We start from the raw sequence: 25,914 nt of genomic DNA, 5'->3' as shown, positions 1-25,914 counted from the left end.
GTTCGAATGGAAATAATTATTCGTATAATATTCAAACGATTCTAGCCATAAAATAAATTAAAACGATACCTGTCAATGATATGCAATCTGCGTATGACGTCAACCTCGATCTATGCTTATACAAGAAATTTTATCAATCAATGACTATACAATACAATGACAAATACAATAATCAAATATTATAAAATTTCCTGAAAACCTTTAGGTGTTAATATTAAAGTGTTAATATCTTTAATATTTGCAAGTTATTGTTTAGCGCTAATTAGTTAGAATGTAACAAGTGGTGTACCAGAATTGAGATAATTAAGCCACACGAACAATCTTATTTAGATCTTTTTAATTTTTTAATTCTCTTTTGCTCTAATACTTCGTAAAATTAATCTTCATTAGCTACTACACTTCATAGAATAACAAGAGATAATTTTTCTTATATAACGTTTCATTCATAAAATCTATCATTAAAGTATATCTTCATAAAAATATCATTCCATACTAACGGTATATTTGGTGTCATACGATATAACAGTTACCAGTGATGACATATGTAACTTTATAAAGATATCTCGTTTTATTATATATTAAAAGAATGTACTCATTGCTGCTATATTTCAGATGAAAAAAAGGAGGCAACGATTTTACAGTAAAATTGTTCGTTTACAACTGATTCATTTACATTTCATGATAATACTGTGCATTCTGAATATGCTATGATTTGGTTTAAAATAATAAATAGTCCATTCTTGCATACTATTGCTCCAGCTTTACTTGTATTTTCGATATTGGTATAAATAGAAAGACAATTAATGTCGTTCGAGTCTATTTTCGGATCATTTATATTACGTTTAATCCATATAGTTATTATATGAGACATAGTATCGTAAAATTTGGAAGAATAAAACGTTCGTACAGGAAGTACATTTTATAAGAACTCCAACAAATCTGCGTGTGCACCTAAAATACAAACTGATAGTGATTGTTCATAAGTTTATATACATTATCTAATGTCAATCGAAGGTATCAATTCTTTTTCTCCATAAGAGTACTTTTTCGTTTATATGTGTTCAAAAATACATGTGTTCAACCGTGAAGCATATGTCACCTACAATGAAAAAGAGTTTTCCTATACTTAATATTTCCTTTATATACCTATGAAAGTCTATTCTTCGCGTAGTATGAAATTATGAATAAATCTGGAATATTGTTCAATCTGAAAAGAAAAATAACTTATTGACATCATTCATTGATACGAGATTCAGAATGTTTGTTTTGTCTTGCAGAAAAAGAAGGCAGCCCTCCCTTTCTTTTAATGTGAAATAGAAAGCGAAAATTTGAAAACAGATTTTTTGGAAATTTACTTGCAAATATCGTTTTCAATATCGTGATTTTCTTCCCAATGGTACTGTACTTTCAAATTTTCCAGTATCCCTCTAAAAACAAAAAGTCGAACCTCGTTATTGTTAACGTAGGCATTACAAGGAAGAGAAGTATTAGAAAGCAGCTCCTTTTTATTATGGATTTCTTTATAATCATGTAAATAAGAAATTCCGGAAATTTTTTCCTCAAGAATTTAATTCTTGTGTTTTGATTGATAATTATTACACTGCATACTAACTTTTCGCATACTGTTCGCGTCTAACAATTTCCTAATTATAACTACTTCAAAATTACATATGTTCTTGCACGAATTCAAAAGTACGTATGATACAATTACAATTGATTCTAAAATAATAATTATTTAAAGATATTAAGATACTAATTAAACGTTTCACTATATTTCGAAATCTGGAACAACAAATTTTTATTTATAAAAAATGAAACTGTGTTTATATATTCTTTGTCATGATGCTATTTCTTATTACCATGTCGACATTTTTTAAAATTCATTTTGTTATCTCTACGCAATATGAAAATTCATATACTGCTTAATATTTTTTACATATTATCCATCCACCGCATGATATCTCCTGAAAAATCAAAATATTAATGTTATATTATTACAATGCTTCTTAAATTTCAATTTTTGACAAATTTGAAATCCAATATATTTTGCACAATTATTATTTATCAAAAAATTCCAAGTTAGTAACTTTCTTTTCAAATGGCAAATAACATATACTTTGACTTACCTGTAAGTTTTTGTTCCTAATCATCATTTCCTCTTATAGAACATCGTTATTGTTCTTATAATTACTACCAGTGTCATAGATATTGTAGTGGCTACAACTGAATTAATAGAAAATGATAAATAACTGTGTATAACACTAACACATAACTGTGTATAACAATGACACATAACTTTTACTTACATATCAGTCGATAAGGGATTACTGTGATATCCTGTTGATGTTTCTTAAGGCACTTGATTAGGTGCGATACGGTATCATTCCTTATGGTATACTGTAGATAAGTATTTTAGAAAATAACAAGAATAAATCTAAATTATTCAGAGGTTCCAGTTTCGGCTTAGACATAAATACAGGACCATTTGCAAAGAAGAAAGGGTGCGTTTCTACAGCCTCGTTATAGTAACCATGAATACCAATCTCTGAATTACTGGTTACTAAACATAAATATCCTATAAAATTTAATATATTTCTTTAATTTTTAATACATACATGAGTTAGTAGTTCTAAATTATGAATCATCCTACCTGTGATATTACACTTTTCCTTATAATATCATCACTCAAGTGAACAACATTAAGATCATGTAAACCATGTCATCCTATCTTACTGTGAAGATACTTAGTTATGTTATCTAACATTATAAAAATATCATCAAATTCAAGTCCTTTTATTCACATCACATGGCCACGACGATCTGGTTCTTCGTTATATAATGTTCTAAAATTTGTCGTATATATAGGATGTACAAACCGTGATATCAAGGTATCAGTTCTTCCTTCCCAAGGGACAGTTTCATTAAAATTCTGATAGAATTAAAAATTAATTATTAATATTCTAACAATCATATATGTTAAATACATTATAGTCAACGATATATACCTGAGCGAATGTAGGGGTGATTCCTTGATAATTATAAATGTCATCAGCCCACATCATTGTGCCACTTCTTTGTACTCCAGCCTCTAGATTAACAGCCTAAACAAACATACAAAATTTTATAGAAGCTGTACTAAATATAGTATATATGCGCAATATTGAAGCGTTCAAGGGGATATAAAGGTAATGTACATCACATACACGTGTACTCTCATGCAACAAAATACAATTAGATTTAATAGTATAAGCTCTTTTATTCATCATGATAGATTGGAAATTTAAGTGTCTTACGAGGGTGAGTAAAAAGTTACCTGCTCTGTCGGTGTAGAATTTATTTTAAGCAATTGTCAAAAAAGACATACATCATTTTTTGACATAATCACTCGATTTCTGTATACACTTTGTCCATTTGCCGAAGGACCTTTGTATTTTCTCATTAAAAAATGTTTTGGGCTGAGCTGCGAACCACGAATGCATCGTCGTCTTCACCTTTTCATCAGCTTTTTAGGCATCCATCTCGCACAAACTTTTTAAAACCCAAATCTGTCGTGCACTATTGCATAAGCAGAGCCGTGGCTGATTTGCAAATGATTTGCCACATTATCCAGTGTCACTCGTCTATTCCATAGAGAATAAGTTCATGAGCACGTTCAATGTTGTCATCGTGGATGTGAACGGGCGTCCAGCTGTTTTTTCATAACACTTGTGCGATCTTCTTTGAACTTTTGTGCCCATTCAAACACACTTCGTGACAAAACACTTTCTCCATAATGTGCATTAAATCTTTGATAAATATAGGCATCAAACATAACCTCCGACCACAAGAAACGAATCACAGCATCCTGCACTGTTTTCCTGCAAATCACCATTGCAAAGCGCCATTACTCGCGCAACGGTCACAAACGAATTGACGTAACACAATGAAACCTACGCAGCAGCACTGAACAGATATTGACGTCATACGAAGAGTGCAGATGGATCAATACGGTCGACAGAAGTTTTAACTATCTGGAGTGCGGATAAATTTTTACTGAGAGTCGTATAGGAATCTATAATCTGTAAGTACACCTTTGGCTGAATGGAAATTTCTCTTACATATAGTCAAAAATGCAGAAACAGTGTATTGAATTGGAAAGTGATAAAAAATAAGTGAAATTTCGAGGTTGCATGTGATTGCATGAGTACACAGGACGTTTTTAGCGAATAAAAAATAATTTTGAAAGACACGAGACTTATCTTGTATTTTATGCACTCTCTGTGTCCGAATTTCCAGAAGCTCTCTATCTTATGAAGTGTTTTAGATTAGCCGGAAAATTTTGTACGTACATACAAGAAGTATACGATCTAAGTGGAATATTCCATTATTCTCTTGATACAACAGAAACGAAATTTACAGAACTTCTCAGAAAGTTGGTTTATTATTACCAAATTAATAGAATTAATATACGTTTATCATCTTTACATACCTAAGTCGTGGAGGTTTATCGTGCGTAAAAAATTAGTGTCGTTTCAAAGTTACATTTCGTACATTTTAAGCCTATAATTTGTAACGTACAAAACAATGTAAATTTGAGCTGTTTCTTATCTCCACAATAAGAAAATCCAACTTTACGTTTTTTACACAATGATATTTATGGAACAGTAATATCATATTATTGCATCGCTTGGAGAATGAAGTCAAGGTACGATGTGACCCTAGTGTAAACGCTGGGATACCCAGCTGTGCCGCACTTATAAGCATAAGACACAATACCTATTAAATACGAGGTTAATTCATGTTGTATCAGCAGTGGTCCGCCGCGGTCAGCCTGAAAGGATCGTTAAATTTTTAATCAAAGATACTGAAATATATCGATCGAATTGTATTGAAATTATACTTATATACAGTAATAATCTTCTATTGATTTGTGTATTGAAATACTCCAATTTATAACGTACATGTTATATGTATTTTGAGCAAAACTAAGATTAGAAGGAAATTAGATTAAATACCATAACGAGGTGTGAGAAGTGGGCAAAACTATTAAATTGTGTTTATCTATTATTTTTAATGTTTAAGACGTCGATTTGATGTTAATTCGAATTGACGTGTCTTCAGATACCGTATAGTTTGTAGTAACTCTGTAACTTAATTACCGTAGAAGAATCCTCTCCACCCTGAGCATGTTCGGCGCATATTATACCATCAGTGATATCAGGTGCATTAGGAAATTTGGAATAAGCTATTTTGCATTCGGCGTTCTTAATCACTGGCATTTGTACTTCCATTAATGCATTACGTCGTGGTCGTCCTACGAAGAAAATAAGAAAGATATTTAAGACTGGAACTGTTTAATTTTATTACAAAATTGATATCACTTACTATATCTTAATGCTCCCCATCCAGCAACAAGGGGGTTATAGCCGACGAAGTTGCTCTTTCGTAGGGGCTCTTTCGTACAAATGGGATATACGTACCCTGAAAAATAAAAAAATAAATGAAAATGCAGGAAACGAATGACCAAAAGTATGAGAAAGAATTGTACACGCTTTATGACACAATATATGTGTACAGTAAGAAATTTCAGGATATGATACTTCAGTAATACTCAATAGCATATATATATATGTATATATTTGAGGACTTACTCGAAAATGGCACCTCCTCCACCAATCTAAGAATGGCAATATTATGATTGTGTATGTTTTCTATTCCATCCATATGTGCACAATGTGCTGCGGTCAAAACATGCCTAGCCGATATCAGGGAACCTCCGCACTTCCATAGTGGTTTGTCTGGGTTTCGGGGATTACGAAAACCTAATGCAGCGATCCATGGCCAAGCGCCTAAAATGCAATAGTCATAGTTGTGAATATACATAATTTTTTCTCACATAACGAGTAACAACGATTATTACCTATTCGATATTCGATCATACAGCAGACGATAAGTACATACGTACAAATACTCCGAAATAGAGATTTGATAAAGACAGAAATTAAATTTTTATTCCAGTGGAATACAAATTATTAAATAATTCTATATAATTTCTATTTGAACTATACTGAACTATAAAGTTCAAACGTGTAATTTCTGCCCTAACAGTTTTTGATCTCTATCCATATTATTACTCCTATATCAATTTTTTATTTCAAGCAAAAAGATACTCTTCCTAACATGAAGTAAAAGAAAGAAATAATTCAAGTTAATAAGTAAAGTTACTACCGATAAAATCATAGCATTATTATTTAGTCTAATTGAAATGTACATTGATGTGCTGTTTAATGCCTTTAAAGTTCATTCTTTGCAGTAAATGGCTTATTATTAATCGGAAAGAAAGACATAAAACGTACCAAGTTCAGCTGGTTTACCATCGACCACCCTGGTATGAGAGACGTTGCTAAAACCACAGTATGGTGGTCGCAAAGCCTTATACTTATACACAGTTTTTATTAAAATTTCTCTCTTCTCTTTGTTTGGATCGTTCGGACAGCAAACGATCGTAACATTGCCCTGGTATCTGCACACTGATCGTCTATAAAAATCGGTGGCTGTACGGTACTGTATCTGCCATATTTCTTGCAGAGGTTTACATTTTCTGTAGTCAAGGCACCTGCCTTCTTGATTGTCCGGTGTGGTACATTCTGGATCAAACAATTTTAAAACATTTATACAGTTCAAAGATGCGTAAGAAAGCGACACCGATTACTCAACTTTCGAAGTAAAAAGCCGATCAAGTCCACCGGATTGCCCTACAGACACGTATTAATCCGTAAGAGTTAGTCATCATGTTGATAATAATTATCTAAAGAAACTTTTCACGTGAAAATATAAAATTTTAATTGATTAGATATTGTGTTAGCCATACTTAAGAAAGAAAATGAAAATGAATGAAATGAAAGAAAAGGACTACCTTCAACCTCATTTTTTAAATAAACACTTTGTCAGTTTTGCGGTAAATAAATTCTTAGGAATTCAGGACAGTTTTTAGTGAATCATTTTGTTTCGACCGTTCGCGGAGAGACGCGATCGCGAGATAGCACGTCAACGAGAGTTGTAAGTTCCCGTTACGATTAAATAATCGACGCCACGAACTGATCGATCCCCTTATTTCGATTATGATAATAAGGGTAGTTCAATGAAATTCCACAGAATTAACACAAATAAATTAATGTTTATTTCAACAACTTATTAACTAGAAAGATATAAATGGAACAAAAAAAATGTAACTGCGTTTTGGTTGATAAGTAATGCGCGACATACCACATGTGTTGACGGTTCGACTTCTCGAAAAGTTCTGAACGCCTTTCGATTTTTTTCGTTTTTTCTGGAAGGCGACTCCCACTACGTTCGGATCACGCCACATTCTTTCACGCGAGGTAAAATACGGGCCACGAGTCGACGTTTCTGGAAGTCGCCGTGCTTAATGAACCATGCGCTTGCCACTACAATGTTTGTTTGCCGGGCAGACGCGACGATCCGTCTGCGACATTATAGTGCCGCGATCGATAGTTAAGAATATGACCTATGGTAAGCCGCATGGCGTAACATTCTCCCCCCGTTGAGGGGGTACCGATCAAACTAGGGAGGCGTGGTTGAAGTTCCCATCTTATTTCGTCTCGGTGGCTAGTTGTTCGGGTTTCTCGAGATCGGGTTGAATTGGCAGTGGGACAAGCCTTTTGACGCCCCGATCCAAAATGCTCTTTGCCGTCTGAACTGTAGCTGTCCGGATGACACCATCGGCGCCTGGATGAACCTTGATAACTCGGCCCAGAGGCCAATGCATGGAGGGAACGTTGTCCTCTCTGAGGATGACGATTGTGCCCTTTTGGATGCTGTGTCCACCCTTGCTCCATTTATTGCGGTTGGTTAGCTCGTTCAAATACTCCTTATGCCAGCAGTTCCAAAAATGTTGTTTAAGCTGTTGGATATGCTGCCATTTGGAGAGTCGGTTCGATGGAATGTCTCTGAAATCTCGATCACGTAAGCACATTAATGAATCGCCAATGAGGAAATGTCCGGGAGTGAGGGCTAGGAGATCATTTGGATCGGTGGAGATAGGAGTTAGCGGGCGGGAATTGAGGACTGCTTCTATTTCTATGATAAGAGTATTACGGTGTTAAGCTCATATGTTTCTGTTTCTCCACTCGCGCTGCGCCATAATATCCTTTGATATTTCCGATCCTCTGGTCGTACGAGGAATTGCCGATACATTTTCTCGATGTCGCCAGTGAGTACGTACTGATGAGCCCGGAATCTAATTAATATACAAAATAAATTGTGAATTGATTCGAGAATATAGGATTTCCCCATTTTCATGATTATCGTGATTGTTGTATAAATATATTTTTTAAGATACTAATAATTAGGTACTTATAAATTAGTATTATCAATTATTTTGCATTTATAATTCCGCCTCTAGTATAAGCGTTAATTGAAAACTAACTTTATGTTTCAAAAAGTACTAGCAAAGTCGTTGAGTAACAAGCCACTGATGCTAACACAAATAGCATTGTCGTAATTAAATATTTCTAAATATTCATTTTTCATTTTGAACCTGTAGAAACAATTTATTATATATACTATTAGCTAAGTAATTGCATATTTAATTAAGTCGAAATATAAAACTTAGTTATTTTAATAATTTAAAAAATAAAAAACTGACAAACATTTCAATTTAATTTATGGTTGGAACAAAAGACAGTTATTTTTCATTAATTGAAATATTGCAATGCAGAGTACTTTCCAGAATACGCCGAGAGTATTCCTGATGGTGAAACGAGCGTTGCTTCATCGAACGCAGCTAAAGAAAACAACATCTATGTAGTTGGTGGTACGATGCCTGAAATAGAGGGCGCTAAATTGTACAATACCTGTACTATTTGGGGTCCCGATGGAACTTTGATAGCAAAACACCGAAAGGTAAGTAATATATTCCTTTATGGCTTTGAATTTGAAAATATTGGGGCGAAGAAAGTGACTCTATCTAGGAATAATTTAGAAATATACATATGTACATACGTATACTATAACCAATTCTATAATTTACGGTTTATAAAATACGTTATGATACGGGAAACGCCCATTTTTGTTGTAATGTGTAATATAAATTTTTCACATACTTAAAATATTATTATACTTATTTTTTCTCCTTTTTAGACATTATTAAATGATAAGTTTTTTTAATAAAAGAAAGTGATAAAAACGCTGTCAGTTATTAAATAAAAAATAATTAAAGTTTAGGAGTTGGTAACTTTGATATTAAATTACAAAAGTTGCAGCAATAGAATTAGCGACCACATTTTTATGTTATTAGGTACATCTATTCGACATCGACATTCCTAATAAGATTACTTTTCGAGAGAGTGATTCACTCAGTCCTGGTAACTCCCTAACGACGTTCGATGTGAAGGGCTGCAAAATAGGTATTGGCATTTGCTATGATATTAGATTCGAGGAAATGGCACGCATTTATCGGAACAAAGGTACAGTAACTTAATCGATCAATACTTAACTCGCAAAAAATTAAATATCTTTCTTAAATATATTCTATATAAAATTAATATAATCTGTAACTCTGTATAAAAAGAATTAAAAGCACAATAAGAGGACTGTCCTCGCATATTCAGAAATGATGGAATGTGAATCGTGCAACTACGAAGTTAATTGGTATTCGGTGGCTTCATATTTCCTGCTTCTCTGGGTTAGGTTGCCAAATGCTGATATATCCAGCGGCATTCAATATGACCACTGGACCATTGCACTGGTCATTACTTCAGCGTTCCAGAGCGAATGATAATCAATTATACGTTGCCTGCATATCACCAGCTCGTGTTCCTTAAGCAAGTCACGTCGCATGGGGACATACACAGTTGACCAATCCCTGGGGAAAGATTCTTTACGATTTGGAAACTCAAGAGAATATGGCAGTCACCGATATCAAAAAAAAAAAAAAAAAAAAAAAACTGGCGAACCGTGTGTTACCACAACGAGACACGCGATGCTGTTTGTCGCTTTAAATTGTGCCGCAACTCGTTTTTGAGATCTTTGCCAGGGGCGCGTTAAAACACGCTGAAAATATATTTCTGGCTTTTCTGGGGTTTAACTGAAATATGACAAATAACGTTGTAAAACATATGTACTTATGACTTACAGAGTAATTGAGTGTACAAAATATATAGTATACAAAATAGCCAGCGAGTTAGGGCTTTAAAAGATCAAAAGGAAAGAAAAGAAAAGAAAAGAAGAAAGATAATATGTTGTGGCAGTCTAAGTCGATCTAAGAAAATAGATAAAGGGAGGGAGGGACAAAGCTAGTTAATCTGGAAAGAATCCAAGCGTCAATTTCAAGCATTTACAGAGAATCAAGCGGGCTGGTTAAAGTCGTGAGTTGAGCAATTATCCCGCGTTAGGTTCAATCAGGTTAGTCCCACGCGAAATTGATCCAACCATGCGAAAACGAGTGTATTCTGATTTCTGTCGCAGATACTTCTGGCTAGTGCAGTACCTACACGGTCGTTGTTGAAATAACCGCTTCTCATCTATTTTCCGCAGCGCGGACATCATCCTTTGATCCCTTACGACTAACGAAGTTTTCGAAGATGTACGGCAGTTTGAGATTCTATTTGAAAATGATCATGATTGCGGTCTGTGTGCCGTCTGCTCTTCTTTTTGTCCTTCCGTTAAAGACTGGTAAGTTGATACTGATTAATTATGCGATCGAAACCATATATAATGGCTACAAAAATGCCGCTAATATAATATTCCTTCTTTCTTGTATCTGTCTGCCTCTCAGGTCGTTTTACTAATTACAATAAGTAATTTCGACTTCTTTGCGCTCTCTTTTAACGCATTGAAACTTGATCCAGTTTCGAGAAAATGAAAAATTCGTTTCTTCTCTTTGCTTCCCTGTTCCTTCTTTCCTCCTTTTTCCCTTTTTACATCGCTCTATTTTACATCGCAATTTACATTTATTTGTAAAGTTTGAATCTCCTCGATATTGAAGATGTTGAACCTGCAAGTATGTATTTCATTTTAATCCATTCGAGACCGAGATTTAATTGTAAGACGATACCTAGGTGTCGGTACGATCTGAATGTTTAGTTAGAATGATTCTGTGTTTTACTCTCTCCAGGGTATCCTTTTCATACTTTGATTTTAAATCGATGACAATCTTAAATAGTATGCCTCATATTTTTATTATGAGTACGCTAAAAAAAAAAAAAACATGTTCACAACCATAGAAACCAACTGGCGGTACTGGCAAGACGCGATCGGGGAAATACAACTGGCCTTAAATTGTACCACCAACCGCGTGACTAAGTCAAGCCCGTTGGAACTACTAATCGGTAAAACAGCGAGACCCTACGGCTTATCCCTACCCGACAATATCGAAGAAAGAGAAGTAAATATCTCCCATATAAGACAGCAGGCGATAAAGAATATAGAAGCAAGCGCCAAATACGATAAGGATAGGTTCGATGAAAACAAAGCTAAAATAGTTAGGTTCAACCTTGGCGATTTCGTATTACGCAAAAACGAGGAAAGAAACCAGACGAAGTTAGATCCGAAATTCAGGGGTCCATTCGTAATAGCAGAGACTTTGGAAGGAGATAGATATACCCTAAAAACCTTAGACGGCAAACGATCATATAAGGACAGACAGGACAGACTGAGAAAAATGCCAGAAGGTTGCGTCCCTGCTGAGTTAGACGTCTGCGGTGATGACAACGGCAGTGATAATAACGATGCAAGTACACTGACCTCAGAGGATCATTAACACTGCGTTGTGGTCATAGTAATACACCGAGTGGTTTTATGTGCTTTTTGTTGTAACCCGTTGAGTGGGTTGATGTGCTTTTGTTGTAACCCGTTGAGTGGGTTGATATGCTTTTTGTTGCAACCCGTTGAGTGGGTTGATGTGCTTTTTGTTGTAACCCGTTGAGTGGGTTGATGTGTTTCTGTTGTAACCCGTTGAGTGGGTTGATGTGCTTTTGTTGTAACCCGTTGAGAGGGTTGATGTGTTTTTGTTGTAACCCGTTGAGTGGGTTGATGTGCTTTTTGTTGTAACCCGTTGAGTGGGTTGATGTGCTTTCTGTTGTAACCCGTTGAGTGGGTTGATGTGCTTTTTGTTGTAACCCGTTGAGTGGGTTGATTGCTTTTTGTTGTAACCCGTTGAGTGGGTTGATGTGCTTTTGGTTGTAACCCGTTGAGTGGGTTTATGTGCTTTCTGGGTGTAATGCACCCAACGTGGCAATATGATCCAACAAACTGAGGTTCACCAGTGTACGAAATCGAAAATGATCTGTTGTGTCATTACGGTCTGACTGGCGACTCACAGAACGCACCTAACACTTTGAATACAAATTATAACATTACAAATTCCTATTCTCTTTTATTTTTCTGTTGTCAAACCTCCGAACGAAACTTTGTTATTGCACTGGACCCTTGACTTACTTGGACATTTAGTTAAATCGTAAATAATGTCAGTTGTATCGAATCTAATGTAAGAAAACACGATATTTTAGTTACACACGAGGACGTGTGATAGTCAGGATGGCCGTGTCGGAGATGAAAGAACACCGGAGCCTTTGGAATTTTGGATAATCCCGCAACATTGTAACCTAGAGTCTACTATAGCTGTAATTGAACAATTGTAGTTATTCAACCCGATTGTAATTGTTCGAGAGTCGTGATAATGAGCTTGGGCTCGAGGCGACAGTCAGTCGCCGAACGTAGCCGCGGTCACGGGATGAACGCTTTGTCTAACAAAGGTATGGAGTAATTCTATAGCTCTCCTTAAAAGAAATATTCGTGGCGACACGCGACAGTAAACATTCCAACGGTTTCTGTCCCGTGGCTCGCCACACGCAGACCCTATTCTTCGAGTAAGATGATTGCCAGATGTCGATGCGTCTCCGCAGTACATGTTCGGCTAGCTCGAGGGCCCGTTATAAATCTTAAGATTTAGTCAACTAAAGTCCTTCAAACAGACAAACAGTCTTTGTCCCAACTACGGGAAAATAGGGGAGACTTATTTTTCAACGAGCGGCGTCTCCCACTAGCAACTTTCCCTCGAGGGCGGCTAGCATCTTTTTCTAACCACCGATATGGAGATTGACCAATTAGCAGCAACGCCAATTTCCCTTACTTTCTGAACGAAGGCTTTTCTCGACGAATCCGATGATCTCGTATCCTTAGACACACCCCATTATAGTTTTCCTCTGTGGCATCATCGGGACGGGAAAGGCATTCTTTCTCGCGATCTCATTGATGAAAGGAGTAATTCTTTACGACCAGTGAATATTACGCGTCCGACTTAGATTTTGTGAGTACGTTCATCTATCATCCCGTCGACCGCGGATTCGATATTGAACCTAGGATCATTGTCATTAGTATCTCGAGCACCTAACTACCGCGGTTACTTGTCCGGTTCTATAATAATCGTATTTGTACTAGTCAATGTCTTCTCCATTGCATAACGACAACGTGTAACCCAAACGAAGATTCGTTTCACGCCCCTAACCCTAATTCGAATGTAAACCCGACATATATATATATATATATATATGTGCGTGCAATGGTAAATACGACGACTTAATTTTATGGGTCACTTGCATTATCAATGGAAGTGAATGTTATAAATATCGCCTACTTTACAACATGCGTGTATATATGTATTGGTAAACATAAGTGAAAATTATATGTATAGTTATAAATGTTGTTTGTTTACAGGTGGATAGCAAAAGTATTTGGTTTCGTGAGTGGCGTACAGGTGCTTTACAGTTCTACGGTGCGGATTGCTATTCCTAGAACTAAAAAAAAAAAAAAATTTCTTTCGAGATGAGTCAGATTATTGTAAACGATAGTGCATGGGAGGATTTTCTGCAGAGATTCGAAATGCTCTCTGGATTCCTCGTGAAACGTCTGGACAACACCTACATGTTCTTCCATCCGTCGTTCAGAGAATGGTTGATGAATTCGCCATCAGTTCTGTACACACATACAAAAATAGTTAATATATATATATTATACTTTTTTTATATATTATATGTTTCATTCGGACCTGTTCCTTGTATGAATACTGTATCTCTGTATATAATATAATATATATAATATGTTATAATTATGTTAGTTGTTATTTATTATATATATTTTCCTTAACTCTCTCCCCTTTTCCTTGTTTTTTTTTTTTTTTATTAGTACCTAACATTGCTATTATGATGCTGTATTGTATTGCATTGGCTGTTATTTGTATGTGCGCGCGACGAATTTTTCAACATGGTCGCTCACGTGTCCCTTTGGTATGGCGTTGGTTTAATGTCAACAGTAACGTGTTGTTGAAATAACTAATTAATTGTTAATCAATATAATTTTATTTAGTAGTGTTTTTGTAATATTGTTTTGTGTTTCATGATATTGTGTGTGTCAATACCGTGTGCTACTTTAATGTGATAGCATGGATTGTATTGTTATCGAATTTTAATAGTCATTGTTTTGATTACACGTGACTTGCATTTATATAAGTCTCGTTTAATTTAGTTAATGTTTGTGTATTGTGTTACCAATTATTTTCGTGTAGCATAACTTTATTCCTTTGCACCGAGTTCAGTCATGTCTTGTTAATAGTTAGTCTATCTTGATTAATTTCTAACCTATTTCTGTGTTTATTGACCTTTCTTATTTTCCCTATTAATTTATTATTGCATGTACTTGCTATTTGTTATTATTTTATGTATGATATGAATTAGTTCCCTTATTAGTGATTAAAATTTATTTGTTAGATTAACATTGTCTGTAATTCTTCAGATTCTACTCTTTTGATGCTGCGTCACTTACCTAGATCATTCCCACAACATCATCCGATTCTTTGATATGCCTTGGATACTTACTATGGTTGCCTTCAATCGTCTTATATCTGTGGCCATAAAGATACTGTTTAATTTATTTAATTTAATATGTGTTTAATGCATTGTGTGTGCGACCGCTATTGTGCATTACAAAGTCCGCTTCTACATATTAGATATAATAATATAACAATACTACGTAGATTAATACATAATAAAATATCCTTTTACTCCAGTTATATTTATTACTAACTCTCAATTAATCTATCTTAATTAATTTCTAACCACTTTCTATACTTATCAGCTATTTTATTTCTTCTTGTTAATCTGCGAAATTCATGCATGTACACTTTCTTGTATGGTGATTAATTGTTCACGAGGTAAGTTGCACTTTCACTGTTTTAGTTATTCGTTGAACTAACACGTTTTACATTCAAACAGTAATTGGAGCACTCGTAATAAACTTCTTTTCCTTTTTCAGGTTTCCGCTATCTGTGTTATTCGACGAACAGTGCCATGCTTCCACAGTATTGTTATAACATTTAGTACTGTTGTATTTTGCATTAAGGCAATTGAAGTTAATTTGTTCATTTATTTTTCAGCTGGCTGTTGTACATGGTGTTCCGCAAACAGGGAGCCATAACCTATTTTGCACGTAAACCTTCTTGTATGATGATTACTTGTTCACAAGGTAACTGTCACTTCCACTCCTTTAATTATTTATTGAATCGACACGTTGTATATTAAAAAAAAATAATTGGAGTACACATAATAATTTTTCCTTTTTTCTTTTAGGTTTTCGCTATCTGTATTATTCAACGAACAGTGTCACACCTCCTTTTGATTTATCCACAATATAGTTATACCATTTAGTATCCTTGTATTTTTCACTGAGACGATTGAAACTAATTTATTCACTTATTTTAGATAGCTGTCATACATTATGTTCCACGATCAATGATCCATAACCTATACTCGCACGTACACTTTCTTGTATGTTTATCACTTGTTCACAAGGTAACTTTCACTTTCACTAGTTAATTATTCATTGAGTTAACACGTTTTATATTTAAACAATAATTGAAGCACATATAATAATTTTTCCTTTTCCTTTTATGTTTTCGCTATCTGTGTCATTCGACAAACAGCACTACAACATTCACTACTGCACTACGTTGCCCACTGAAATCACTTTATTCATTGTTTATTTCGATTATGTGCTAGTTTTAACTTGTTTAAGTGCACAGTTCCCTTTTACTCCAATCTTGACGTTTTGGTTCTGCAAGATTTCTAGCACTTTGCGTGGTCCAGTATATTGATCGGAGAATTTTCCTTTACTAGGTTCTTTTAGTAGATATATTGAATCTCCTGTTTTAAAATCTTGAGGGTTGATTCGTCGATCGTAATATTCTTTTGGTCTTAGTTTGGATTTTATCAAATTTTCTCTTGCCATTCATTGTACAGTGTTAATTTTGTTGAACAGATCTTCGAGATATTCTGCGTATGTTGGTTTCATGTTCTCTTCGATTGTTACTTCACCAATAGGTTCTCTGCCTAGATGTCCGAAATTAATTTGTGCGGGGAGAATTTTGTTCCTTTCCTTCATTTTAGTTTTTATTTTGCTCCAAGACGCAAGTTTACTGACATCGATCCAATTATCCAATTGCTTGCCAATAGTATTCAAAATACAAATTTTTGAAAATGCCGCAGCCATATTAACCCAAAAATATTTTGTATATAGTATAGTGTGATACCATCTATATTTTCCTGGGGGAATCATAAGATCAGCACTACCTACTATGTTACCTACGTCAAATATTATATGTAGTAACCAATAAAGTATTTTTAATCCAATTATAATCCAATGGCTAGCGTATTTATTCAAGTTTTTATATATATCTTCGACTGGTGATTCCCTATTTTCTCCCTTTTGATTTCTTTGAGCTCGTTGAACTTGCGTTTCTTCAGCTTGAAAATGTTTAGAATCCTTTTCCTTAGTTACCCTTTTTTCTTCTTTATTTACTTTATTCACAACACCTTTATTTTCCTCTACCTTTTCAGGATGAATAGTTTCACTGGAAGTGCTTATTTTAATTAAATTATTATTTATTTGTATGGAACGTTTAGGAATATTTTTGGTAGATTTAGAATTATTCTTTGAGTTTTTATTACAAACCTTTTTGCTTATAGATACTGTTTTGGATTTAGGAATAGCTATATTTTTATTCTCTATAGTGTGATCTTCCTTGCAATTTAATGATTTGGCTTTGAGTTCGATAAAGTTACCTTCTGATGGTTTTATAGGAGTTTTTGAATGAGATACACTCGCTATCTCTTTTCCTATTATGGTTGAAACATTCACGAAATTCGTGAAGTCTTGCTTTTGTATCTTTGCCAAGTCGAACGTGGAGAGGCACTTCGCACTTCCCAGCGGGTCCAATATCTCTGTGATATTAGGCAGTGGATAAGCGTTGCCTGTCGTCTCGTCGTTCAGTTTCTTAGTTTCTGCTTCATCTGAAAGTTCTTTGGCACTAGTATTATTTATCTTGTTTGGTAACTCAGAAAATTTCTCACTCATGATCCTGTCTATGGCACCGTGCGTCCTTTTATTATTTAACGTGACATTATCCCTTATCACAGCAACGGAATGGTGTTTACATTGAAAGGTTGATTGGTTGAAATGATCAGCATCTGTCCTTTGATTTAGATCTCTATCGAGGTATTTATTTATGCATTTTTCTTCCCAAATTATTGCTCTTGTTTCTTTCCTGGCATTTTCTTCTATTCCCGGGTTGTTTAGATGTTTCCGCGACGGCGGTACAAATCTCCAGTCCTGGCGGTTGTTTCGGTTATAATTATTCGAAGGTGTCGGACGTTGGTATCGAATTCTATTGTTCACTTGTTTTAATTCTCGTGTTGCTTTCACGGCTTGGCGGTACGCATCGTCCAAGGATTGGTATCCTGCTATCTTTACTCGTAAATACACCTCGTTTGGGAGCCCCTTAACGAAAGCTTCCCTCGTGTCTCGATCTATCCTATCTTGAAATACGGTGCCGTACTCGTACCTTTCCCCGTTCATTATCGCCAGCCTGAGATCTTTGACGCGTTCTATGTAGTCCAAAATATCTTCTCCCGGTCGTTGAAATATTGTAGCTAATTCCCCTTTATATTCGTTAACCGTTTTTCCCGGACCGAACATATCTTTTAATTTATTCCCGAAATCGTTTAAACTTATTACTTCTGTGTCTTCTACGGCGAGAAACGCATGTCCGCGAAGCTTATTCGTTAATAATTTTACTAACTGAGATTCTTGATGCCTAGGAACCATGTTTCGTGCGCGCTCGCATGCTCTTAAAAATCGAAATACCGAGGGTCGATGTCCGTCGAACACTGGTACTGTCTCTATTGCATCTTTTAACTTAATTGGTTGGGGATTAACTTCTATCGGTATCGTCGCTTGGGAAATTATCGGCGATGATACGGGTGTCTTGATTTCTTTTTTTATTTTCAGTGAACGCACATCGTCTTGTAATTTATTCATTTTTGTACTAATGTCGCGAAAATCCGCATCCCATGCTTTAAGTTTTTCCGATAACATCAAGATCATGTCTTTGTCCAATAATTCTAATTTAGTCGCCATTATTTCTTAGGTATATATTTTATCGATAATCGTAACAACTTTAATCCTCCGTGGAACCTATCCCATCGTCTAAACCAACTTTAATTCCCCGTGGAGCGCATCCCACCGTTTAAAATAACTTTAATCCTCTGTGGAAGCGTATCCCACCGCTGCTACCAAAAAATAAATCTTTCTGTTACGTATTCGTTTGTTTAATTCAAATTAAATTTAATATTTTTGTTTAATTTAATTTCTGTTTGATTTTGGATTTTATCGGAAGGGAAATATTGAAATGATATGATTGCGTATGAAATATTGATTTAGATTTCCGATTAATACGGTAGTTGCTGCCACCAGAAATAGTCCAAGGAATTTCAAAAAAATTTTTATTATTATTATTATTATTTTCTTTAAGCTAGGAGTGTTAGTGTGTGATGGGTATTGTTCGTCTGTCGTGTCTTTTGGTAACTACTAGATTGAATTCCCAGTCTGGAAGTGCCTCTGTAAGCACCTTCTTGGCTGTAGGAAAACAAATCTTTGTACTTTCGTTTTTTGGTAACTATTAGATTGAATTCCCAGTCTGGAAGTGCCTCTGTAAGCACCTTCTTGGCTGTAGGAAAACAAATCTTTGTACTTTCGTTTTTTGGTAACTATTAGATTGAATTCCCAGTCTGGAAGTGCCTCTGTAAGCACCTTCTTGGCTGTAGGAAAACAAATCTTTGTACCTTCGTCTTTGGTAACTATTAGATTGAATTCCCAGTCTGGAAGTGCCTCTGTAAGCACCTTCTTGGCTGTAGGAAAACAAATCTTTGTACTTTCGTTTTTTGGTAACTATTAGATTGAATTCCCAGTCTGGAAGTGCCTCTGTAAGCACCTTCTTGGCTGTAGGAAAACAAATCTTTGTTCCTTCGTCTTTGGTAACTATTACATTGAATTCCCAGTCTGGAAGTGCCTCTGTAAGCACCTTCTTGGCTGTAGGAAACCAATCCTTGTACCTTCGTCTGTCGGGGTTTTTGTTACTTCGTAAGTGCTTATCCAATAATTTACGTTTAATGGCAAAATAACTGGCAAATGAATTCCACTTTTCGGCTAACCTGCTATGCGCAGGAGTACTGGCACGGGAGAGGATTAAAGTTATTCGGAATAGACAATTGATATTGACAAATATATTTATTTCGTCCGATTGAGTTATATTAATGTAAATTAAAGGTAATGTAATTAAAGGTATTACAATGTCGGTTATAAGTATCGTCGGATACAAATATAGATGTATTATACGGTAGTATATAGTAAGTATGTATATAGATATAGTGAATGTTCGAGCTACTGGTCGGATAGGGTTTCAGAAATGTTCGATAAGATTTACTTATTGTGATAGGATTAATGGCGAAAACTAATTTCTACTCGTTCGGGTGATTAACATAATACGGTTTATGACAAACGCTATCGTAAGATGTAGGCGATGGCGATCGAGATTAGAAGGAATGCGTCTCGCAATGTTCGGAAATAAGTGAACTCGAGGGCGAAAAACTCGGTACAGAATCTTCGTGATTTAATTCTAACTCTTCTCTGCGCCTCTTTTCTTCCCTTTTAACTTCTGCAGCAATTAATCGTTTGTACCAACGTTCGGCTCGCTTCTTGCTGAGGTGACTTTTATCTTTTCGATTCTTTCTTATTTTGTCATCTGATATGATCAAGGTGAAATGAATATCACTCTCTGTGTGCGACTTGTGCGATTTCGCAAGCCTTGCCCAAAGACGGGCGATATTTGCCAACGATGAGAGGAGGAATGCGAAAATCGATAAGTGTTTTCGATAATTGAAAATACCGTTAACACAGATTTAACACAGCGAATAATCAGTTAGATTTAACAATTTAGAAAATATAAGTCGTTCTACTAGTGGAGTCGTAAGCGAAAAATGATTATTTTAATTGGCAACTGGGTTCACTGTGGACAATCAGTGTGGCTTCGTAGGCCTCGCCCAAGGATGAGCATCTGCTAACGATGAGGAAAACGAAAAACCATAGATGTTCTCTGCGTTGAAAACACCGTAATCACTGGTTGATACAGCGAACAATTGTAAACGAAATAGATCGAAATTTGATAAAGTTGTTTTATTCCAGACAATTTATTAAATCTTGGCCAAGAACGTTTATTTCAATTTTATATCGTGAATTTAAGACATTCGGATGAAATCTACGTAAATTGTGTGCTTGATAGTTTTATCTGTCAACTATAGCTGCCGACGGGTGCTTTTGTTCAGAGACAACTTTGTTCGACTGCAAGTTAAAAGAGAAGAGGATATACAATTTCAAATTTCCTACCTTGATTAGATGTAAAGTCGATCGGCGGTATATATGGCTTGGTGATGTGTCAAATTTTGACAATTAACTTTGATTCCGCAGATGAAGTGACAATACGAATGCTTAATTCGAATGATGATTTTTTGAAACCCCTTTTAATATTCGATTTCGACGGACAGAGTGACGGTGTGAATGGTCTGAATTTTGAATAAGGACTCTCCTACTCTATGTTATTCCCGCTTATTTATAATATCCTAATTGTCACGTGATGGATCATCTCTATGGGAATCGCAGCATTGCTACGTGACAAATTAGAAATTTTGTGACTGTCTACTTTCGCGGATTGTGCTGAAGTTTCGTCTTCTTGATTATCTTATTTACGCTATTCCTAATTTCTCATATCCTTGAGACACGTAGATGCTGCTGAAGTTTCGTCTTCTTAATTTCTCATATTTCGTTGGGTATTAGGGACATGTAAGGTGCGTGATAAAATGTCGGTATCGTAGTAGCTCGTATTTTGCTAATGGTGCGTCTGCGATGTTTCCCAGAACGTCCTTACTGATGCTAGTGGAACGTGGCAGGCGCGGGCCAACTTGTCCTTGCTGAAGTTGCATCTGCGATGTATCTGGTAACTTCCTTGCTGATGCCAGTGAATCGTTCAACGCGCGTGGCAACTTAGTATTTGCCGAGTCTTCTTATGCGTTAAAATATCATTTCTTTTTTTTTTTTATAATAGTAAGCTTAATATATTATTTCATGGTTTGTTTCTCACGGCTGGTTTCTATCAATTTCCAATATTCTTGCGTTACGTTGTATTGATCATTATTTATTCTTTCTTTGTTATGATCTTCCATTTTTATTATCATTTATTAAATATTTATTCCTTCGCTGAAAATATGATTTGTTTTGTAACGCATAAAGGCTACTATATGCACGTGTTGATTATCCAAAATGGCCGCCTGTGAATGTTCGTAGTATACAGTGACATTTTATTAATGTGAAATCTATTATTTATCCGTTAATTATTTGTGACTCTATTTTAATAGTTGACGTATAATTGCAGTGGGAATAATATTATTTGCATTTATTTAATGTGCGTAATTATTGCATGTATTCCGATGCGCACGTGTAAGAGCTATCAGTACAGTCCAAGATGGCCGCTCGTGAGTGTCTCTAGTAAAAGTGACGCGTCCTTTAATTTGTTTAATACTGAAATAATTATTCGTCCGTCGCTTATTTTCTTCTATTTTAGTGTAGTTAGAATTTTTAAATGACAATAGTATTGTTTGTATAATCATTATAATACTAATATGTACATAGTGTGTTATTTTAATATAATAGCATGTGGCACGTGTTATTGTTAAATTTTATAATTTATCAATAGCACTGTTTTATTGGTGTGTTTTGAGTAATTTATTTTTATAGAATGTTCGCTTAATTAATTTGATAGTAATATGTGCATAGTTTGTTATTACCAGTTCTACTGCGTAACATAACCTTATTTCTCTACGCCAGAATTAATACAATTATGTTATATTAACTTAGTACAATATAATAATTTTTTATCTTAATCGCGTTTGTCGTTGATATTCAGTTAATCAGTTTTGATTAATTCATAACCTATTCCTATATTATTGGCTATTTTCTGTTTCTTTGTTATGAAGTTGTCGTTACCTTGTGCGTGTAATTTGCAGCCTTTACATAGAATTTAGGAGCTAATCTTATACATTGCTAGTTAAAATCTTTATTGTTTATAGGTTCTACAATTCTAATCCTTCAACGCTGAGTCTTTTACTTGGAACAGCTACATGGTGCGCATTTGGTATCTTCTGATTCTTTGTTACATGTCTAACACTTGTCAAGACTACTTCTACTTATCCTAGAATTGTAAGTATATATATAGATTATATAAAACACTATATTTTGTAAATATCTCTATAGTAAAATAGTCCGTCCACTATCTTGTTTGCTAAGACCGCTTCACTAACATTGAATTGTTTTGTTATAATGTCAGAATATTTCCTTGGTTTTCCAGTTTCTTGTTGCTGCCTTGACTGTTTCGGTAGTATCTAGTTCAGTATTCCGTAAGTATTCACTTAAGTTTGGTAGTAGGCTTCTTGTAATTGCGTCGATTTTAATGTATATCTTCCGATGTGAGTAACGAGCTTCTTATTATTATCAATTTCTATTCCAAGATGGTTTACAACATTCTTCCCCTTTTTAGGTTATGATTGGTTACCTCGGTATTTATTACCTTCGATATCTTCATACTGTCGTATATTATGTTTTGCAAAGTTGGATCCATAGCCCATTCTCGTGGAGTTCCTACGTGCACACTTCCTTCTATGATGATTGGTTGCAACAAACCTCGTTAACTTATAAAGTACCTTTCCTTGTTTGCTAAGACCATTCTGTCGATGTTGAATCGTTTATTATGTCACTAATTTTTGATTTTCCAATTTTCTCACGTCTTCTTGATCATTCCAGTAATATCAACTTCGATTCTTCGTACACATTTACTCCAATTTGGTTGTTATCATCACTGCGTTGATCCTTGTATAAACTTCTTCGATGTGAGTAGTAAATTATCGTTGTCACTCACTTAACCTATCTCAGTTATTTCTTAACTCCTCCTGCACTTATTAACTGATTTTATTTCTTCTTATTAAGGACCGCTATGTCAACGCTGAGTTATTTCGTTATAACGTCACTAACTTTCTTGATTTTTTCCATTAGCGAACTGTAAGTTTGTTGTCGAGCATCAATTATTGATTGTTGTGCTTCATCTAGTTTAATTGAAATATAATTGTAAATTTTTAATAGTATTATTTTCTTCCATATATATTAAGGCAATTGTGGTTAGTTTATTTATTCGTTTCTGCTGACAGTCGTATACTATGTTCTATGGAGTGGATCCACAACTTGTTTCTGCGAAATTCCTGCATGTACACTTCCTTCTACGATGATTAATTGTGCACTATGTGCTTTTAACTTTCACTGCTTTTAATTATTTTATTGAATTAACATGTTGTGTATTTAAGTGATGGTTAGAACACACACATAATAATTTTTCTTTTTCTTTTAGGTTTCTACTATCTGCATGATTCGATAAGCACTGTCACACTTCCTTAGGCACAATATTGTTATAAACATTTAGTAATATTATGTTTTGCATTGAAACAATTACAGTTAGTTCTTCCATTTGTTTCAGTCGGCTGTCATACCTTGTGTTTTACGGATATGGACACATAACTTGTCTTCGCATATACACTTCCTTCTACGATGAGTAATTGTTCACGAAGTATTTTCCACTTCCACTGTTTTGTAATTATTTTATTGAATTACACATTTTATATTTAAGTAATAGTTGGAGTATGCATAGTAATTTTCCTTTTTCCTTTTAGGTTACCACTATCTGCAGTATTCGACAAGCAGTGTTGTTCCATATACTGCCGTACTCCGTTGTCTTTTGAAATCGTTCTTGTGGTCTGTTTCGATTGTGTTAGTTTTAACTTGTTCGAGTGTATTGTTCGTGGAATCTCTTTTACTTTAACCTTGACGTTTCGTGTGTGGATTCTGACAATAGTGCCTGGTTTATTGAAGTGTGTTACTATGCCTAGGTGTTTTATATATCTTATATGTAGTTGTATATAAGATATATTTTGTTTATTGTGGTTTTGTATGTCCATATTTGCTGTATATTAAATTGCTTGATATTTCCTGTTTGTTATAAAGGTGTGTATTCGTATCTTTCCATTTCTTTTTCCTTTCCTTTGAATTATTCATGAAGTTATTACGAGATTTGATTAAATTGTCGAATTGTACGTTATCCTGATTGAATATAGTATTATATCGTGATTTATTAATTAATTTGCGAGTCACTTTTAGTTAATTGGTTCTTTATAGTTTATCCTTAGTCGAATTATGAAATTATAGATTATGTTGTATATATCTTTATATTTACTATTTCGTTAGAGTACCTATTTTTACTTTATTATCTCTTATGTGCCCTCGTATACTAATTCTCTATATATGACTACATTTAATTAAACTTTTATTTAAACAATTTCCATTTTCGTTGTATTGTGTGTTCGTTTTGGATATTCGAATTGTCGCTCGCGTTATTTGTATATTGCGGTTTTCCGTTTTTCGGTACGGCACGTGCGTAGCGCGGGACGTGACAATTGTGATAACTAAGAGAAAAGACAATAGCCAGACCCCTACCCATAAGATATGAGTCATAATAAGGAAATAAAAACCCCAGTCCTTTAGACAGTAAGTTCAGTTTGTAACCTGCAGTTAATAAAGCATACGAATGAGTTTTTGCTCATTCTCCTACTTATAAAACTTTTTTCTTTTATTACGTGACATTTTTGGCGATCCTGCCAGGATCCATTCGGTTCCGTGAAAACGAAATTACGATTTCGGCGTACGCGCATCACTGAAGATTGAAGGATCAAGCGGACCTCTGCATAGATCTGCTCACTTTACGTGAAAACGACTTCCACGGGAGACCGACTACAGTCATCACCAAAACTGAAACTGGTCAGGGCAACATTCACGAAAAGAAGAATACCCAGGTAAAAAGAGGAAAAAACTGGATTCTGTTAAACACTATCGTACTCGTCGCGACAGTTTCAATAGTACAGACTCCGACGACAGTATAAAAACCACTATGAGCAAAAAATCAGAAGACACATCTGTTGTTAGCTCTATGGCTACAGGTATAGATCTTCGGACCATACTAGACGCTATACATGACTTGCGTAGACAACTATACAATGAAAGTCAACAACGCTGTAAAACAAAGTCAAAGACCATTCGCTGGGAAACGCGATCGCGAGGAAGCACGTCAACGAAGTCGTAAATTCTCATTACGATTGGATAATCGACGCCACGAAGTGATCGAATACGATAAGTGGTTAAATTGATTTTACACTGAATTAACGAATACAATTAATGTTTATTCCAACAACTTCTTGACTAGAAATGTACAATTAATTCGATTGATAGCTAGAGTAACAAGGTGTTGTGCGCGACGCACGCTTAGATGTTGAAGGTTCAAAAAACGTATAAAGACTGACTTTCTGTAACGATGATGCAGCGGAGGACACTTGCGATGGGTGGGTCTAATGATGCGAGAAAAGCTGATTTGTTAAGACC

At 35.0% G+C, this 25,914-nt stretch overlaps 2 long non-coding RNA genes across 9 annotated transcripts; both read left to right on the top strand.

The window, feature by feature from the left end:
- Window positions 1–9,428: 9,428 nt before the first annotated feature.
- On the top strand, window positions 9,429–14,110 carry LOC117241968. Of its 2 annotated transcripts, none has more exons than XR_004495151.1 (3): window positions 9,429–9,467; window positions 10,468–10,674; window positions 13,717–14,110. It is a non-coding gene; the product is annotated as an uncharacterized LOC117241968 (long non-coding RNA). The 2 variants fall into 2 exon arrangements; XR_004495150.1 differs by lacking the exon at window positions 9,429–9,467 and adding an exon at window positions 10,380–10,404.
- A 7,275-nt stretch (window positions 14,111–21,385) lies between these two features.
- On the top strand, window positions 21,386–24,476 carry LOC117241967. 7 transcript variants are annotated; one of them, XR_004495148.1, is made up of 5 exons: window positions 21,386–21,718; window positions 22,509–22,638; window positions 22,787–23,493; window positions 23,963–24,075; window positions 24,156–24,476. It is a non-coding gene; the product is annotated as an uncharacterized LOC117241967 (long non-coding RNA). The 7 variants fall into 7 exon arrangements; XR_004495145.1 differs by lacking the exon at window positions 21,386–21,718 and adding an exon at window positions 21,725–21,914; XR_004495144.1 differs by lacking the exon at window positions 21,386–21,718 and adding an exon at window positions 21,904–21,933.
- The last annotated feature ends 1,438 nt before the right edge of the window (window positions 24,477–25,914 follow it).

This window comes from Bombus vosnesenskii, unplaced genomic scaffold (genome assembly GCF_011952255.1).
Source record: "Bombus vosnesenskii isolate JDL3184/JDL3185 unplaced genomic scaffold, Bvos_JDL3184-5_v1.1 scf7180000016262, whole genome shotgun sequence".
Lineage (NCBI taxonomy): Eukaryota > Metazoa > Arthropoda > Insecta > Hymenoptera > Apidae > Bombus > Bombus vosnesenskii.
The sequence above is the reverse complement of the archived record's forward strand: the minus strand, read 5'-3'. Positions and strand labels throughout refer to the sequence as shown.